The 14,372-nt window shown below is 40.0% G+C and overlaps 1 protein-coding gene across 12 annotated transcripts in view; it reads right to left on the bottom strand.

Annotated features, from left to right (window-relative positions):
• LOC106940425 (microtubule-associated protein 2-like) overlaps window positions 1-12,362 on the bottom strand; it is a 30,542-nt gene extending 18,180 nt beyond the window's left edge. For 3 of the 12 annotated variants that reach the window (XM_015023197.1, XM_015023210.1, XM_015023228.1), the window contains exons 1-2: window positions 12,132-12,358; window positions 3,112-3,180 (exon numbers count right to left, since the gene is read on the bottom strand). The gene's annotated coding sequence lies outside the window, so the exon portion shown is untranslated. Of the gene's footprint in view, window positions 1-3,111; window positions 3,181-12,131 lie in introns of all 12 variants that reach the window. The other 9 variants (XM_015023205.1, XM_015023219.1, XM_015023175.1 and 6 more) reach the window with 6 other exon arrangements.
• Between the last annotated feature and the right edge of the window lie 2,010 nt (window positions 12,363-14,372).

Below are 14,372 nucleotides of genomic sequence, written 5' to 3'. Positions count from 1 at the left end.
ATGAGTGCCGTCAGGGAAGTGTGAATAAACTGTAAGCACTGGAGCCTGCCTTCACAAGCATGGGGGGTGGGGCCCACACTTAGAAAAGATTAGACACTGAAATACCAGGAATATGGGAGCAATCACTTTAACGCCACTGAGATGCTTCCTGTTGTCTATTCTGGTACAAACAAATTTCCATCCTTTGGGGATCAATAAAATATTTATCCATCTATTGTTAGAACTCATTTGATAAATGTGTTTCCATTTCTGCTATTGCAAATGAACTCTTCTTTTGGAAAAGCAAAAAAACATCAAAGCAAGCGTAAAAACTTTATCAAAATTGCTGAAGTTATTTAAAATTTTGCCATTTCCATCGACCAGCGATACTTCAAAATTTGCAACAACAAAAAAAAAAAAACGTTGATGGAAACACGGTTATTGTTAAGAGTTCAATTCTTCATCAGTTTTACTTTTATAGATAATGTCATATATTACTCAAGCACCCTCAAACCATGACACTTCACCCTCCAAACTTTAGCGTTGTTACTGGCTTCTTCTTCATCTCTGAAATGTAAAATATTTTCATCCGTCCATCCATTTTCTGTACACCCTTGTCCCTAGAGGGGTCGGGAGGGTTGCTGGTGCCCATCTCCAGCTAACGTTCCGGGCGAAGGCGGGGTCACCCTGGACAGGTCGCCAGGGTGAAGCTGGCGAACCTGCGACAGTAAAATATTTACTGTTGCAGTAAATATTTTCATCTTAGCTTATTTAATGCCTTTAGTTGGTGTTTTCCTTCCATGTCTGTACCACCAATAAGTGTTTCAGAGGACACCAGCGATGCCATTGTTCCCATAGTGATACCACAACATAGAGTCACGGAGGTCAGTGGATGGTAGAGGACGGCAGCAGCAAACGGAGTGACTCTGACCATCCAGAAATAGGTCAGTGGATCGTGTTGGGCGCGGTGCCGCCTCGGGGTTCCTTCCCCACTGCTCTGACACGAAAGGAGCCATTTAAACCAGTCGATGCGCTGGTGTTACTGATGACCGCTTGCATAACATCGAAATAAAGCCAACATAAAGCTCATAAAGCCCACAATTTATCACTCAAGATCAAATGTCTCAAACCCACAAGCTATAATGTGGTCAAAATTTATCCAGCTTATCCAATACGCGTTTTAGTAAAAAAGAAACATTTTTTATAGTTACATCACCTACATATTTGTGTACATTTAACTTGAATTTACTTCAGTTTCAGAGTCTATTTTTGTTTTAGAAAACAGAAAGTTAAGTAAGTAGCGAATAGATATTTGATTTATAAAGGTAAAAACTTAAAGTGTTTAATTGACAGAGGTTCAATTAAACTCAGGAGCAGTTTCTCCTTATAACAAAATGTAAAACTCATCAAAACAAGAACATTTCTTGTAAAATGTAGGAGAGTTTCATATCTTGTCAAAATAAGAAACTTTCACACAATAGCAAAATGTAAAACTGGTTAAAATGAGGAGTTTTATATAAATCATAACGAGAAACTTTCACTTTTTACAATGAGATATAGAAATATGATTCTCTAGCTGATTATGACTTATTAAAAAACATAATGGAGATCACTATGACTCTCCTTTTTCTTGTTTCTTATTCCAAGAGATATTGGTGTGACAAAACAGAAATAGAAAGATACTTTTATTGCCGGTTTTTTTTTTTTTTTAAATACAAAAAAAAATACTTTTCCCCCAAAGGAGATACTTTTTTGGTAAAAAAAAAAAAAAAGTATATATATTTTTTTTACCAAAATAAAAAAGATACTTTGGATTTAATGAGACATAAATCTTGTTAATAAGAGAATGTTTTCTCATTTTACCAAGTTACTGCTTACAAATTTATTTCTGAGCTCTGGCAGTTAAACGCTTCCATAAGAACCATCTACACAACACAATAAGTAAACATTAAATACTCATAATATTATGTAATTTAACATCCAATAACAATTTCTATAAAACACCTTAAGTCATTAAATGTCTCAAGTAAAAAGCTGCTCTCCAAAACGTTGGTCAGAGCAATAATTAAATACAGTGGAACTTCCCTTTTCATGTATGGTTTCGTGGAGAATGTTTCAAATATTTTAAATAACTTCGACAGTGTATATGTAATCTGAAAATGAGTTGTCATCATGTCAACCTCCTTCCATGTCCTCTCAAGACTCCAGCTGATCTGGACAGACAGGTTGGTCAGGAAACGTCCTCTCGTGTAACTAACGTTTCAAACCCAGCTGGGGTTAAACTGGAACACCAGAGTTTAACTTAATCACTGCTTTTTGTGGGTCAAAATGACATCAGCCCAAACCGAGCACAATCCCCTGCTATTATACACATATGGAGAGCCAAGCCAATTATCTGGCTGAATGCAGCCACTTCCAGCCGACCCCCGTGAGTCATGGGAAAAGTGAGAGTAAAATGTCAGAGAGAGTAGAGCTGAATGAAGCAGCTGGCAGTGGGCCACATTTGAACACCAACGTGTAGCTACATAATGTTTAGCAATGTTACACTTAACTACATGACTTTTAGCTCCGTAATGTTTAGCTACATTACGGAGCTAAACACTGCTGAATGTTAGCTATGTAACATTCAGCAATGTAGCGTTTAGCTGTTTAACGTTTAGCTGTGTAACGTTTAGCTCCGTAATGTTTAGCTACATTACAGAGCTAAACATTACTGAACGTTAGCTATGCAACATTCAGCAACGTAACGTTTAGCTGTTTAACGTTTAGCTGTGTAACGTTTAGCTCCGTAATGTTTAGCTACGTTAAGGAGCTAAACATTGCTGAACGTTAGTCTTGTAACGTTCAGCTCCATAATGTTCAGCAACGTGACGCTTAGCTACATGACGCTTAGCTACATGACGTTTAGCTACATGATGTTCCGCAACGTAACTTTTACCTATGTAATGCTTAGCTACTTAATGCGTAGCTATAATGCTTAGCTCTGCAGTGCAGAAGCAACAATTTTATTGGTCAAGATTTTATTTCTGCTTTCATAACTAAATGGAGGCTGGAATTTCATATTATTTTTAATTTTCCACATTTAAGTCACCATTTATTATTGAATCCACTCGGCCTGTGATGCCAAGTTACCTGAGCTGAAAGCTGAGCTTCTCTGCCTGTTGAACCAGGAAGGTATGGCGTTGAACTGTTGGCTCAGACCTAAGATAAAAATGAGAAACGAAGGGAAATAAACAGAATCATCAAACAACAGTTAGATATTTGAAGAAGCAAGCCTAGGCCTATTTAATTCATCCACAACTTTAAGTGCAAACAACCAAATCCCATCTGGTGAGCCTTAAATCATATTAAAGTCTTTTCCACACATTCCGCTTTCATCTTGTGTTGCAGAGAGCCGTGCATTAGGTTCAGTTCTGCCTGTAAGCAACGTTTATTACTCATCATGACAAAGCCACAGCCAAAACAATGTAATAATAAAGTTTGATCCATTTTATTATTTTGTTTATTATGGTAATTTACTTTGAAATGAATGCCATTAGTACCACCATAACATTTCAGGCCATAATGTGCCTGACTGAATTGTGTCATTAGTATTCAGAGAAGCTGGAAATCCTCATCAATGCATCAAGACAAACTTCAGCAACACAACAGACTAATAAAAGGAGAAGCAGAGGTTTGGCGGAGAATCTCCAAGGCAACTGCAGGGATGGTAATTTTGCTCCAACAAGTGATTACAAGCATCCTTCCTGTGCCAAGTAGACCAGCGGCTCCAGTGAGCTGTTTTTAGGATTTGTTAAAGTCTTGGATTGGCCCTCTGGGGCCGATCCAGAGGATGAAGGAGTTAAATCTTGGCCCAAGATTCAAAGACAGACGGCCGTGTGTAGCTCTGAAACTGTAAGGAGGTGGAACGCAGAGCATCCTGTTAGCATTACAGAGTGTGAAAGGATCATCAGGGAGGTTCAGGTGTCAAAACAAGCATTAAGACAATAATACAATTCTGCAAACAAAGAGTTTCTGCAAACAGGGAAGATGCGGATTTATGAGTGAAGAAGGAAAACTATTTGAAAAAAGGCGAGGAAAAGTCAAATGTTACTATTCTACTATTAGCAGATGATTATGTGGTTTTTATGTTTTCCTGATTTAACCTCTTAACTTTACTAAAAAAGTTGGAGCCAAATGTAAAAAAAGAAAATTATATCTAATATATAGCTCCTTTTCTGGTAATATTTAGTATCTAATATATTTAATATACCATAAATTCTGAACTATAAACCGTTACTTTTTTCCCCACACTGCGGCTTATACTAAGATGCAGCTAATTCATGGTTTGTTCTTTATTTCATACTAGCAAAAACAATTTGCCTCCTAACAGTAGACCAATCAATTAATTAATGAGTAGCTCGCAGACGACAAATTAAATTGTACGATAAATTAGGAGCACTTTCACAATTCAATGACCAGTACTGCAAATCGCACTGTGATATTTCTTACAGTAAATGAAAAAAAAAAGTTAATGGATTTTTTATTACCCAACAGGCACTATGAATAAAAAAAAAATATTTTGTGACAAAACATCTTGTACGTAGCGCATAACTGTGTGAGTCTGTGGGGGAGGGGGGATAAAACACATGTCTATCCTAAAGCTAAATGTTATTGGTCAGTTTAATTTTGTTAATTTGGCAGCTTGGCACTCTTTCTGTAAGCTAAATGTCACTGTGCAGTGAAGCTTACGGAAGCCCGTTTCCGCCCTTCTGGAAAAAAAATAAAAAAATTAAATGAATTATCTTGAAATAATAAGATACTATCCAGATACCCCTGACCAGCTGATTTCTGCCGGTGCTATACGACTCCGCACCGCCCAGTGGATGTGTGTTTTGGTGAAGTTGTCACACTTTTTTCACCTTTTTGCAAATGCTCTCTCATCAGACACACACTATCACATTTGTAACTTCATTAAAGAATAAAATAAATAAATACATAAAAATCAACAAAACGTGTTCAAATTAATGATCCAACAAAATAATTAACTTCATTATTGTTTCAACAAGGTTTTGTGCTATTCTGTGTGTGCCATTTATTTTCGTCTCTTATTTTGTGGAAATGTTGAGACTTTCTCCAAAATGACAATCTTTTTCAACCTGCATAGCTCCGACGTTGGAAATGAGGAGCCGAGGTTCACAAATGACGCTGAAATAAAATCCAGTCCAACATCTGGTTTGAGGCGACACCTCTGGAAAAATATCCCAACTTCAGAAGATGTGCTTTTAACTTATCAGTGCTCTTTGGTTCCTCCCATCAGTCTGCAATTTCTCACGTTGAGGTCATGAAACCAAATTTTAGATCTACCATAACTGATTGATGCCTGCTGGCCTCTGGTTTGCAACCAGCTTCTTACTATGAGAAACCAGCAACTTCCTCCCAGTGTCAGAATCTCACTGAGGAAGAAACTGCATGAAGTTTTCTATTACTTTAATGTCTGCTGTAACTGATGTATATTCACATATAAAATAAGTCAATAGAGTTTCATTCACAGTTTTTATATCTTCGTGTCATGTGGTAGATCTTAGACAAAAGAGAAAAAGTAGATCTAGGTCTCAAAAAGTTTGGGCACCTCTGATCTAAACCATATGGGGCCATATTTAAGCATTGGCTTTGTATGGATTTTACTAAACATCTCATGCATAATTGGCAGGAGACACAAATCTGATAAGTTTACTGCACGGAAGAGGTATGAGACATTTTCTCATGATTTCTTACATTAAATAAAAACTGTCCAAATGATTTGTCTTCAATAAACTTAACATGTGAAAACAGTTGCCTGTTATGAATCGAGATCGACAAATTAGAGGAATAACCAAAGCTAAAAGATTTATTTTGCTTCTTGGCAAATTTTTAAGGAATTTTCTTTTATCGGCGCAAAAGGAAAAAAAAAAAAAAAAGAGAGAGACAGAGACAAACTATTCTCCAAAGGGAAGCTGCTTGATGTGATAAATAAAAGGAAAGCAACTGTAATAAGAAGAAAAGAGTGCAGCAGGAAGTAATTTCTCTTTCAATGGCGGCCGAGCCAGAACAGCAAGCTTACTATATAAAGAAGAGAGGGAAAAACACAGAGATTTGTGGTTCCATCCTGCCCCTAAAATATCAGGAAATGACAGGAATAGAAGCACCAAAGCAAAGAATTTGTTTACAGCGACAGTAAACGGCTGTTCTCTCATTCTGCTCTGCTCCATTTGCTGGAAAATGACAGGAAAACTCACATTTGTCACAATTTAAATGATGTAAAATACATAAAAACATTTCTCTATTGGAAATATGATAGATGTATAAGTAGTGATGCCTTGTGCAGTGTTAACATATTACATAAAAAACTTGCTTTATAGAAAGAGCCACAAAGTTTGAAGAGGTAAAAAGTTGAACTTCATCATTCTCACCTGGTTGTTGTTAACTTTCATGGTTTTTGCCAAACTACAGTTTGGATTTTGTGATATCATTGGTGTCCTAACGGACCCACTGACTTTCATGTAAGCAGTTTTATCTCTACATTTACAATTTATGCATACAAATGCCGGTAATTTTGTCTATTTTCACACAATATGTTTTATACTGACGAGGAATTTGAGGCTTTCGGTTAAATCAAGAGTACAGAAGGCACATTGAAACTGTAATTCACTCCCCTTATGATTTAGCTCCAAATGTTCTCACAAGTTTTAATTACTTGGAAAACAGCTTATTTCTTCTGATACCAATCCATCATTAGGCTCCAAATTCTGAATAGTGCTAGCAAAAGGAAGTTTATTTGTTTAGCCACCATTAAAAATATTCTAGGTTTTCCATTTCTTCATAAAGATCCCAAAAAAAAAAATAATTTCTTTATTTAACCCTTGTGTTTACAAATGGGGTCCAACCGACCCCACACCCGTATCACTCGTCAGCCTCAGTCATCAGACACACAAGGGTTAAATGTTTCTATGAAAGTCCAGAATCATTTTGGGGCGTTTCATTCTGTGTTTCTGTTGTCAAAGCTCCAGAAATGGAATCCGCCCCCTGACTCCCTGATTCCCACAGCTTGTCATCACACAGAGTATCTAAGCAATGTCTCATCTCATCTCCAAACTCATTAACTGAAGCTTTTACAGGAAGCTGTGCTGATAATTTGATGCCCACATTCTTATCAGTGATCCTCAAGGTCTATCGTATCAAATTCTGTTCATCACACAGAGTGACTCGTCAACTGTGATCAAGTCTAGAAAACGTTCCTTGTCGAACATCTTAGCATTTTCAGCCATTCTCGCGTCGTGTTGACCCATGTGCTCCTCTTCCTCCAAGAGATGAATGGGTTGTAGAGAAGGCAGAAAGCAGAGCGACGGATGAAGAACGAGGTCAGAGGCCGAGCTAATCCACAGATATCGGCTCTTCATGAGGAATGAAAAACAGGAAATGAATCTTAATCTCAGCGCTCCACTGACCAGAAAAACTGTGTTCATCTTTATTAAAAGGATCAAAAGGGGGGGCAGATGGGGAAAAGATGTTTAAGAAATTAGGTAATAGCTATTTTTAAAATAAATTTAAAGAAAGAGAAGGGAACGAGCTGCGGCTGCTTTTCCTCGACGCTTTTAAACGAGGATCTAGACGCGACCTTGGTTTGCGAAAACCAAACCAGAAGGACTGGTTGAGGTCAATACACCTCTGATCCACAAATAGACGTGGTCACTGACAAAAAAAACAACAAAAACAACACTTTTATTTGGTTTAGTGTACAATTCTTGGGTCAATGGCTTTCTTTTAAATTTCTTTGTAATTATAATTGTTTTTTATTGTAATATGTGAATAGATAAGCCAGTTATCCTTCACAACATTCACACTGTGAAAAATCCATGTTGAAAGTAGATTTTAGTCAGAGGAGGCTACATGGCAGAGGTAGCACTACATGGTATCACATTCTATTATGTTGGACTATACTACATGGTACTACGTTGTAACTACGTTGTACTTTATGGCATTATGTTAAATCTACGTTGTACTACGACACAAACATCCCCATGACAGCTGACCATGTTATTATATCAACCTTGTATTTCACCGTTGCAAACTACAAGACTAAAGTACTAATTACATTTCCAGTTGTTTTTTATAAAGCTGGTATGATGTAGAAAAGTAGCGGATTTATGGTGATAACGTGACTCGTGAGGCAGCTGTGGTCGGTGTTGCGGTTCAACCTGGGGGTCCGGTCGGAAAAATCAGACAGCAGCCCTCTGAGGTTTCCCAGCTTCCTCCTTTTTTAAGTTGGCTGTCACCCCCACTTCCTCACCCATAATTCACCCTGACAGCCTCCTTCTCCCCACACACAGGGAGCCCAACATGCTCATCCCCAGGCCGACACACACCTCCATAAAACACACACAGGATGCTACATTAAAGGCAAGAGGTCTGGGGAATCTGAAAATCTACAGCCGTCTCAGACGTTTTATTGATTCCAGAAATTTTACTAACTGTGTTAAACTTCAACGATGTTTTACTGTATTAAGTAGCGTAAATAATGTTAGAACTTTTGACCTAAAAAGCCTGTTTTTAACCAAAGTGTGTTGAACTGGGATCTTTTTTATGGTGATGTTATTCAAGAGTCAACAGACGCTGTAAACTGAGAGAAATCAAACTAAATTTAGCTGATTGTGCATGAAAAACCACAACCCGTAATTAAATATGAAGACAAAATTTAATCTGTTTAACAACAATATCAGAATCTGTTATTGACAGAGCAACACAAAGTGCTTTAAAAAATGGAAACAGGAAATAAAGAACAAACAGCAAACATAGCATACAAAAATAAATAAATAAAAAAAACCCTAGAAAAAATTAGCCAAAAAAAAAAAAAAGAAAAAAAGCTGGACATGAGAACATTAAAGTATTTAGGCACAGGCAACACTAATTTGGAGGATTTTACAAAGATTTTTCCATGAAGAATTTGTATATAATTAAAAATAGAAGTGTCATAGCACTACATATAACTGTAGAACTGAAGGGATAAAATTAGGAACAAGAATTTAAATTACTATAATTCACCTAAAAATAATCTTAAACAGTATGTCGTTCAGTGTGAAGCGGCTCCAAATACCAGACCATGGTTCTACTTTTTACTGTCTGTTCAAGATCTAAAACATTTGAGACTGACAGAAAAATCAGAAAAGATGATCTTATACATCACACACAGGAACCCAAATACCATCTAATTAAGTAAAACCAGGAAGGAGAGTGTGGAGCTAAAAGTTGTGGAAACCTGAATCTTCCTTTCTTTAGGTGTGTGTGGAGGAACTTTGGATCCTATAGTCAGACATAACCTCGGGTCAGGAGCTGCAGTAATATCCTGTTTAGGACAGCAAACTGTGGGAAATCTGGGTCTGAGTCCTGAACTTTCCACTCAGGAAATCATTTCACATACAAGTGTCCTTTAATATTCTACATCCAATCAGAAACCTCTACAGCTCGACCGCCATACAATCTGCGAGCTTAAAGCATGGAGATTAAAACCGAGCGTAAGCAGGTGCTGGCTGTTGAGCCCCGAAGGCAACAGCTGCATTTAAAAATGTGGAAACGGGCGGCAAAACGGCTCCGAATGAAAATGTTTTCCATCCATCAATCAACATGTTGCCACCAGGCGGGGAGAAATGAAACCTGGAGGCAGACATTTCATTCCTATGAACTTCTCTAGAGGTCAGGAATGTGAGCACCAAGCTGTATTTTAGCTGATCCTGACAGGTTGGGCATGAAATGACCTCCAAACAGAATGAGGGCGCTAACGAGCAACTTCCATGCAAAGCATTTAAGCTCCAAAAAGACAGTTATGTTTCTCTGATATTTTTCATATGAAGCATAATTGAGAGCTGAAGAATCAACAAAAACACATAAATTCAAAACATCTCCTCACCATGACACTTCCTCCACCAGTGCATCAGGGCTGATATGACCTTACGTTCACTAATAACATTTTATATTACAGTACAGAAGTATTTTGTTGGTGATGAATGGTGAGGGAACATCCCCAGAAATGTAAAAGAAGTCTGTGTGGTTGAGTTTCCACATCAGCAGGCGGTGTGAGAACTGCTTTCCTGCTCTGCCACCTTCCCACACGTTCACCACCTCCAGGATGTGTAACACCTTCGCCGAGCAGGCTTCAGTTGTAGCTGGAGTCTGAACGACAGGAAAGAAACGCTCATAAAGGCCTTGCGTTGCACATTTAGCAACTTCCTACCACCTCCATGTCCAGATCTGAAAGCCCTGGCTGACTAACGGCGATTAGTCGTAACCAACTCCCACAGCTGCAGACGTCAACAACCTGGGCTGACCGCGCTGGGTGAAGTGGGGGACAGGCCTCTGGTTCCATCCCTAAAAACGAGGGCAGAGGAAGGGCGCGCTGCCCCCCTCTGTCCTGCATGTCACCCTGAGTCGGTCTCCGGAGAGGAGACGGCTCGCCTGGGAGCTGCCCAGCAACCGTCAGGCGGACGGAAACAGAGACGGACAGAGAATGGGTGCGGCGGGGGCGCGGGCCGTCATGTTGGTGAGCATGTGATGGACCCAGTAGACGACCAGTCACGGATGTGATCCAAACAGATAAAATGTCCTCTCAACAATATAAATTAGTGCTTCTAATGTGATGAAAAACAAGCTGATATCCATTTAGCAGTTCGATGTGGGCGATGTGCATCATGGTCCACCAGTTAAAATCCTCCCACCACATTTCAGCACAACTCCAATCTGCATCTTTGTCGTTACGCAACCCTCCATGTTCTGATACCCAACCATCATCAACCGAATAATAATCACTGCCTCACATGACCCCTAGGGGCAAAATAACAGAGTACTGAACGTTGGAAAGACTCAATCACCAGCCATAACAGTTCCACCACCGTGCTTCACAGTTACTGTCTTTTTTTGTCATTTACCTTTTGGAAAGTTGTCCTAAGCAGCAGATAGGCTATTGATGATAGGAGACTTGTGTCGATGTCTGTTGCTGGTTACATTAGCAACAGATATGCTAACTGCTGTAACTCATCAAGTCATTGTGTGACTGATTACGTTAGCAAACATGCTACAATCAGACTGTGTTTAATCAATGTTTGTGGTTTATGTTGCATAATATTACTTTTGACCGTTTCCCCTTAAGCTAGGCTACATGGGGGTGCTAAAAATATGCCAATTGATTATTAGCTGAGTTAGCTGCTCACGGGTTATTTATTTTACTGACAGCAACAGGCATGCTAACTCCTATTACCTAATGCTACAGATTGTTTTAAAACAATGTTTGGCTACGTTTCTGTAATATCCAAGCTAAAACTGTTAGCTATTCATTTTACCAACTGACATGCTAACTCCTGTAAACAGCGGCTATGATGTTTTTTTTTTTGTGTTGTCATATAAATTCAAACAGATCCACAGAAATCAACAAATAGGGAAGAAAAATCACCACCATAAACATGACGCCCTTCATTAAAAGGGTTAAAAACAGCAGAACAAAGACATAAACAAGTCTTCCTACGGTACAAATTAAAACAGTACACAGTCTTAGGAATATCCAGAGAAGAAGAAGGCTGCTGTGATTTTTTTTCATCAGCAGCATACACCACCTGCTCGACAGCGCACCCTGACCGAACCGATGGAGAACTTTTGACAGCCAGCTCTGCCAACGAGAACAGACAGTCTGACGTGTCCCGTGGTGTCGCCTGGCCTGGTTGAGAAACCAACAACAAGCTACTGGCTACCGGCACATGGCACCACAAGCTAAGATGTCTCGAAAATAAAGCTGCTAATGGTGTTAGATATCCCGAGATATGCTCTCACGGCACGCTAGTGGCTGAATAATCTGTGTTGTCTAGACAGAGAGCGTCTCAAAGACTAAAGGTCAGCAAAAAAATAAATAAATTAAAATCCAGAACCAACCCTGGGCTTATCATAACATCAGCTCAATTGTTTTCAATAGCTGCAAATATCCTGAGAAATTTGAATTTCTGCAAACAAAAGAAAGAGGACAAAGAAGGAATATTGATTTGAAATTAAAGGTGGGAAGAAAAGAAAGCCCTGAGGGACAAAAAGTGTAGGGGGTGGGGGGATTTACATGCATATTCTAGATGATTTGAACGCAGTTGCTTTTAGCAGCTTACCTGGTGAGGCGGGTCCAGTTTTTGGCGTGGGCAGCGAGGGGCTGAATGGGCCGGCGGGTGGCGGCTTCTGCAGAGAGAGGAGAAGAAGAAATAAATGGATGAGAAGGAGGCAGAGGAGCGGGAGACGGAGTCATCAGGGCAGCGGCGCTCTCGCTGGGATGACTGATGTTTTCTACGCCGGCTACTGGAGCCGGCGAGAGCACACTGCTGCAGCTTACACACTTCTTCCACCAACACACACACAAAACCAGAGCGAGCCAATCACATCCCCTCCACCATACACACCAACAGTTGGGGCTGCAGGCAGCAACACGCCGATGGGGGTTGGGGATGCTGGGTTCCAGCCATGTCTGAGCACCAGAAACATGTTCATGTTTTAGACATTAATTCATATTTGAAAGGGATATGAGGCTCACCCAGCCCCCGGGGGGAGACTGGGTCTACAGATGAAAGACCTCCGTCTGCATCTGAAACCTCCACAAAGAGCATTTTATTCTCATTTCTGCTCCTGAAGGCGCTCAGATTCTGAACGCGGGAAGCATCCAAACATGACAGTGAATGCGGCAGGAGTGCAACGCGAGGTGCAGGATGGGGTGCAGGGCTTGCCCCGTGCTGAATAATCGCTCTGTCGATGGTGCTCATTTGCAGGCAGGGCCGGGCGCTGCAGCAGAGCACAGACAAAGGGAGAGAAGAGAGAGGCTGCAGAGAGAGGCTGCAGCGGCACAAGCAAACCATCCAACCCAGAAAGGACTGCAAGCCGCAGAGTCCTGCTCGTTCCTGCAACCACAAACCAGATGAAGGGGGGTTTATTTATAGAGCCCCGGCCGTGCTGCAGCTATCCATCACCTGCACCGCTAAAGATGTTAGAGGAAATGAACGCAGAGGCATCAGAAAACTGTGGAAAAAAACCCTGAGGATTCAGCTCCACTGGTTTATACCTTTATTAACACACAGAGCTGGTTTGTCACCAGCTGAAACTAGTTTGGAAAATTTACGGAAAGACGAATGAAAAGTCATTGTTGAAATTCATCAACTTTTAATGTGAGGACTTTAAATTGTCAAAAAAATGTGTTGTTTTAACCAAACCAGCAGTGGCCAGTGGAACAAAAAACTATTTTTTCCTCATTGTTTCAGCCAAATGAATACTAAGATCTCTTAGTCACTTTGCACAATAAGACGGACAAGAGAAAACGCAATTCATGAAAGACGTGTTGATCTTCGATCATTAAGATTTGGCTACAAGATGCTAGCCTAAACATGGCTACATCTGTGGTGAAAGCAACGATTAAAAAGTTTAAACCAACTAGAAGTTTAAACTCGAGTTTATTTTGCCAACATGTAAGCAGAAGAGCTGCATGAATTTATCATTTTATTCAGACTCTGACTTTGGACGGTCAGAAAATTCCCCAAATAACAAAAGAAGCTTCTTAGTTTCTCATAGCTGAAGCTCCATAGATGAGGTCATCTTTTAGATTACTCATGCTGTTCAAAAATTAAAATTCATCAGAAACCTCCTACATCTGCTTTTACCCACACCACTGTAACAACCAACAACAAACGCATCTAGAAAGTAAAATGCTAACTCCTGTAAAAATGGCAAATCTCAGTTGTTGACCTGCAGCCTGAACAAGGTTTGCCCCCCAAAATCCACCCAACTGCTAAAGAGGGAAACTGTGTCGGTGGAAAATGTTGCCGATGGAACAACAACCAGGAGCTCTTGGAAATATTTTCTGTTGAAGACTGAAACAGACAACATTTTGCTTTAGCTTTTTCTATTCAGTAGCTGGCAGCCTGAGCCACCAAATCAAACCTGTAAGGTCAAGAATGAAGTTAAGAGACTCTGCACTTCATCATCCATCACCAAGAGACCACTGAGGTTGACGTGACACTGAATCAGGAAGGAGGCAGTCCTACGGCCTCCAAAAGCACCTCAAAATTAGAGGGAGAGAGAGAAAATGGCCGACCTGCTGTTTCACATCCTCTATTAGCTTGTCAGAAACAGCCATTGGTGAGAGACTATAATCAAGCTGTCAGCACTGAGGTTAAAGAACGCACAAGTTTAAAACAGTGAGAGTCTGATGCCACCTTTTTACAAAAATGAGAAGAAATGTGAAGGTATTGAGAGACACAGAAAAACTGGTTTCTGTCCTGACATCTTCTGGGCCTCTGCCCGTCTCTGCCGATTAGACATCAAGACCAGATGGAAAGTAAAACGTGGCAGCTAACATCTAATCTCCAACC

This window comes from Poecilia latipinna, unplaced genomic scaffold, assembly GCF_001443285.1.
Source record: "Poecilia latipinna isolate Pla-1442-1.1 unplaced genomic scaffold, P_latipinna-1.0 Scaffold88, whole genome shotgun sequence".
In the NCBI taxonomy this organism is placed as follows: domain Eukaryota; kingdom Metazoa; phylum Chordata; class Actinopteri; order Cyprinodontiformes; family Poeciliidae; genus Poecilia; species Poecilia latipinna.
This window is presented reverse-complemented; position numbering and strand designations above follow the sequence as displayed.